Consider the following 6,207-nt stretch of genomic DNA (forward strand, 5'->3'; position numbering starts at 1 on the left):
AGGCTAAGCCCACTTTTAATTATGCCTAGGAGTCACCTCCAGAGAACCTCTTTTGTTGCTCAAATGTGGACTTTCTCTTTTTAAACCCAACTCTGCAAATAAATTCATCACCCTCCCCTGGTGTGGGACAGGACCCCTCAGGTGAAGGAGTCTTCCTGGTGACATGGGACACGGATTCCAGGAATGAACCTGACCCTGGCATTAACAGGTTGAGAATGTCTTTTTGACCAAAGAGGGGAAAGAAAGGCTACAGAATAAGGTTTGAGTGACTGGGAGAATTCAAATAGAGTTGAGAGGTTGTCATGGAGGTTACTCTTATGCACGCTTCGGCTAGATATGCCAAATAGCGTCAGTATGATAAGCCCAAGTCAATAGTGGTCCCGAAAATCCTAAAACCCGGATCCCTATCTGAGACTCTACAAAGGTTTCACTCACCAAGTTTATTCTTTAGAAACTTAAATCCTTCAGAGAACTCCTATTCCAGCTAACTCTCAAAACCTAAAGTCGATAGCCTCTTCAAGAATATCAACTAGATACGTACCTTTTTCCCATAATGTCGACAACCCTTTTCAACATGAACAAGTTAAGGTGATGACTGCTTCAACATCCCTGAAGATGGGGAAAGTGATTAAACTAGAGGAAGGGGTAGCAACAGACATGGTGGAATTTAACAAAGGATTATGAACACTGAATCTCTATATAATTACAGTTGGTAGAACTGTAACACATAGCTTTCTTTGAAATTTGTTCTATAGCTACTTGTTAAATTGTAATTTGAAGTTATACATACCTTTTTGTATATATATTTCACAATAAGGAAATAACTGAAACTATGGTACTGTATCTCAAAGCATTTTTGGAAATTTCCTATATAACTAATTGTTAAATTGTACTTTGAAATTATTACCTTTTTTCATATATATTTCACAATAAGGAAATAACTGAAACTATGGAACTGTAACCCATAACATTCTTTGAAATTTGCTACCTACTTGGTAAATTTCACTTGGAAACGTATCACTTCTTTGTATATATGTTATATTCCACAATAAAAAATATGATTAAAAAATATGTGCAATGAAAGAAAAAATAGATAAAATGGACTTCATCAGAGTTTAAAACTTGTACATCAAAAGTCATTACCAAGAAAGGGAAAAGACATCTTTCAGAATTGGAGAAAATAGTTGCAGACCATTTATCTGTTAAAGGTTTAATATCCAGAATATAGAAAGACCTAATGCAACCCAACAAAAAGACAACCCAAGTAAAAAGTGAGCAAAGGACTTAAATAGAAAATATTTATCCAAAAATATACAGAAGATATACAAATGGCCAATAAGCACATGAAAAGATGCACAACATCTTTGCATGCAAGTGAAAACCATGAGATTCCACTTCACACCTATTAGGATGCAATTAAAAAAAACTGATGGCAGGAATGCAAAGAAACTGGAACCCTTGTATGTTGTTGGTGGAATAGTAACATGGTGCTCCTGCTGTGGAGAAGTTTGGCAGTTCCTCAGAAAACTGAACATGAAATTACCATGTGGTCCAGCAATCCCAATTTTAGGAATTTTGTAATCCCAATTTTTTTAATCCCAATTCCAACAGGTATTTGTATACCAATGTTCATAGCAGCATTATTCGCAGTAGCCAAAAGGTGGAAACAACCCAAGTGTCCATCACCAAATGAACAGATACACAAAATATGGTCTATACATACAATGGAATATTCAACCATAAAAAGAATGAAATTATGATGCATGGGTAAACTTTGAAGATATGTTGTGTGAAATAAACCAAACACAAAAGGACAAATAGAATATGGTTCCACTTATATGAAATACCTAGAATAAGCAAATTAATGTAGACAGAAAGTAGATTACACAGGTTATGGTGTGGGTGGGGAGTTGTTGGTGAACATATAACATATTATTTCTATATTTTAGCTTCAATGTCACCACCCCACAGGGATCTTTCCTAACCAGTCAAACTAACCTACCATCATATCTCCCTGTTTTATGTTTCTGCATAACACTTGTTTAGTTATCCTGTCTCCTAAGTCTCCTCCAATCTTTAACAGTTTCTCTGAATTTCATTGTTTTTCATGACCTGGACAATTTTGAAGATTATTGATAAGATATTTTGTAAAATATCCCTCAATTTGGGATTGTCTGACATTTTCTCATGATTAAACTGGAATTATGGGTTTTGAGGAAGAACGCAGAGGCAAAGTGCCCTCATTATCATCTTGCATCAGGGGATATATAATATCAAAATGATGGAGAAACCAAGATGGCGGCTAGGTGAGAAAGGGCTAAGGAACACCTCCATGGAAAACACTAGATAAGGACCAGAGAGTGACCCAGAATACTGGTTACAGTGATGTGCCAGCTGGACGAGATCTGCTAGTTCCCAGGGGCTGTATACTTGGTGAAACTGAGAGTCTGCATTCTGAAACGAGTGAGTAAGCTGGCTGAAAGTCCCGCAGCCACGCAGCGATCCAGGGAAGCCAGGGTTTGGCGTCTGGAGACCAACGGGCTCTTTTAATAAAAAAAAAAAAGAAAAGAAAAGAAAAAAGGGGAAAAGCCAGGAGCCGCTGCAGGTGCGATTATGAGAAACACGCAGTACAACACAGCAAGAGGGGGCTGGGCTGGCCTCTTGGTGTCTGGCCTGGAAGATAGCCCACTGCAGATATCCCTGGGGCCGGAGGAATGGAGCAGAGAGCCAGAAGCCAAAAGAATCCCCGCGGCTAGCAGCTCGCACCTGGGGGGGCTGGATAAACTCCTGCCTGGGGCCGTGCCCACAGCCCAGAGCCCCGCCAGTTGTCCCGGAGCTGGGAAAGAGGAACTGTGCGAGGAGTGGGGTGTGGAAATGCCCCGTTTGGCCATTTTTGCATAAAGCTGAAAGCGAGCCGGCTCAGCCCGGCGGCCCAGGGCTTCCCTTGAGGGACGGCGTGCGCTGATAACATAGCACAGCATTACCTCAGCAGAGGTCCTGGAGGATCGCGGCTGGGCGGGGGGACCTGCTCCGAGATCCCAGACACACTACGCCAAGTCCGGTGGTCTGTGGGACATCGAGAGAGAGGGGCTGGGGCTGAAATGAAATGAAGGCTTGGACTCTTGCGGTGGCCTTGAATCTCTGGGAACCGGGGTGATTTGAATATTGAGGCTGTCCTTCCTCCCTGACCACCCGTACAAGCGCCCCGCATTCGGGACGGACAGCTCCAGCAACACACCCAGGCTGAGTTCTCCGGCTGGACCCCACAAGAATCGTTTCCCCATATAACGCAGGGACAAGGTGGAGAACTGACTTATGAGGTATAGATGACTCACAGACACCATCTGCTGGTTAGTTAGAGAAAGTGTACGTCACCAAACAGTGTTTCTGAAAAATTAGATAGGTTTCTTTTTTTTTTAACAAATTAAAAGAACCCTGTCGAGCAGAGTAAATGCCAAGAGGCCAAAAACAACAGAAAATCTCAATGCATATGATAAAACCAGACGATATGGAGAATCCAACTCCAAACACACAAATCAAGTTATCAGAAGAAACGAAGTTCCTTGCAGAATTAATCAAAGAAACACAATCAAGGAACGAAAGCATGGCAAAGGATTTAAAAGACATCAAGAAGACCATGGCCCAGGATATAAGCTACATAAAGAAGACCCTAGAAGAGCATAAAGAAGACATTGCAAGGCTAAATAAAAAAATAGATGATCTTATGGAAATTAAAGAAACTGTTGACCAAATTAAAAAGATTCTGGATACTCATACTACAAGACTAGGGGAAGTTGAACAATGAATCAGTGACCTGGAAGATGACAGAATGGAAAATGAAAGCACAAAAGAAAGAATGGGAAAAAAATCGAAAAAATCGAAATGGACCTCAGGGATATGATAGATAATATAAAACGTCCAAATATAAGACTCATTGGTGTTCCAGAAGTGGAAGAAATGGGTAAAGGTCTAGGAAGAGTATTCAAAGAAATTGTTGGGGAAAACTTCCCAAATCTTCTAAACACCATAAATACACAAATCACAAATGCCCAGCAAACTCCAAATACAATAAATCCAAATAAACCCACTCCAAGACATATTCTGATCACACTGTCAAACACAGAAGAGAAGGAGCAAGTTCTGAAAGCAGCAAGAGAAAAGCAATTCACCACATACAAAGGAAACAGCATAAGACTAAGCAGTGACTAATCAGCAGCCACCATGGAGGCGAGAAGGCAGTGGCATGATATGTTTAAAATTCTGAGTGAGAAAAATTTCCAACCAAGAATACTTTATCCAGCAAAGCTCTCCTTCAAATTTCAGGGAGAGCTTAAATTTTTCACAGACAAAAAAATGCTGAGAGAATTTGCCAACAAGAGACCTGCCCTACTGAAGATACTAAAGGGAGCCCTACAGACAGAGAAACAAAGAAAAGAGAGAGAGACTTGGAGAAAGGTTCAGTACTAAAGAGATTTTGTATGGGTACATTAAAGGATATTAATAGAGAGAGGAGAAAAATATATATGACAAACATAAACCAAAGGATAAGATGGCTGATTCAAGAAATGCCTTCACGGTTATAACGTTGAATGTAAATGGATTAAACTCCCCAATTAAAAGATATAGATTCGCTGAATGGATTAAAAAAAAATGAACCATCAATATGTTGCGTACAAGAGACTCATATTAGACACAGGGACACAAAGAAATTGAAAGTGAAAGGATGGAAAAAAATATTTCATGCAAGCTACAGCCAAAAGAAAGCAGGAGTAGCAATATTAATCTCAGATAAAATAGACTTTAAAAGCAGGGATGTTTTGAGAGACAAAGAAGGCCCCTACATACTAATAAAAGGGGCAATTCAACAAGAAGAAATAACAATCATAAATGTCTATGCACCCAATCAAGGTGCCACAAAATACATGAGAGAAACACTGGCAAAACTAAAGGAAGCAATTGATGCTTCCACAATAATTGTGGGAGACTTCAACACATCACTCTCTCCTATAGATAGATCAACCAGACGGAAGACCAATAAGGAAATTGAAAACCTAAACAATCTGATAAATGAATTAGATTTAACAGACATATATAGAACATTATATCTCAAATCACCAGGATACACATACTTCTCTAGTGCTCATGGAACTTTCTCCAGAATAGATCATATGCTGGGACATAAAACAAGCCTCAATAAATTTAAAAAGATTGAAATTATTCAAAGCACATTCTCAGACCACAATGGAATACAATTAGAAGTCAATAACCATCAGAGACTTAGAAAATTCACAAATACCTGGAGGTTAAACAACACACTCCTAAACAATCAGTGGGTAAAAGAAGAAATAGCAAGAGAAATTGCTAAATATATAGAGATGAATGAAAATGAGAACACAACATACCAAAACCTATGGGATGCAGCAAAAGCAGTACTGATGGGGAAATTTATAGCACTAAATGCATATATTAAAAAGGAAGAAAGAGCCAAAATCAAAGAACTAATGGATCAACTGAAGAAGCTAGAAAATGAACACCAAACCAACCCTAAACCAAGTAGAAGAAAAGAAATAACAAGGATTAAAGCAGAAATAAATGACATAGAGAACAAAAAAACAATAGAGAGAATAAACATAACCAAAAGTTGGTTCTTTGAGAAGATCAACAAGATTGACAAGCCCCTAGCTAGACTGACAAAATCAAAAAGAGAGAAGACCCATATAAACAAAATAATGAATGAAAAACGTGACATAACTGCAGATCGTGAAGAAATTTAAAAAAAGTTATAAGAGGATACTATGAACAACTGTATGGCAACAAACTGGATAATGTAGAGGAAATGGGCAATTTCCTGGAAACATATGAACAACCTAGACTGACCAGAGAAGAAATAGAAGACCTCAACCAACCCATCACAAGCAAAGAGATCCAATCGTCATCAAAAATCTTCCCACAAATAAATGCCCAGGGCCAGATGGCTTCACAGGGAAATTCTACCAAACTTTCCAAAAAGAACTGACACCAATCTTACTTAAACTCTTTCAAAACATCAAAGAAAATGGAACACTACCTAACTCATTTTATGAAGCTAACATTAATCTAATACCAAAACCAGGCAAAGATGCTACAAAAAAGGAAAACTACTGGCCAATCTCCCTAACGAATATAGATGCAAAAATCCTCAACAAAATACTTGCAAATCGAATCCAA

This window comes from Choloepus didactylus, chromosome 13 (assembly GCF_015220235.1).
Source record: "Choloepus didactylus isolate mChoDid1 chromosome 13, mChoDid1.pri, whole genome shotgun sequence".
In the NCBI taxonomy this organism is placed as follows: domain Eukaryota; kingdom Metazoa; phylum Chordata; class Mammalia; order Pilosa; family Megalonychidae; genus Choloepus; species Choloepus didactylus.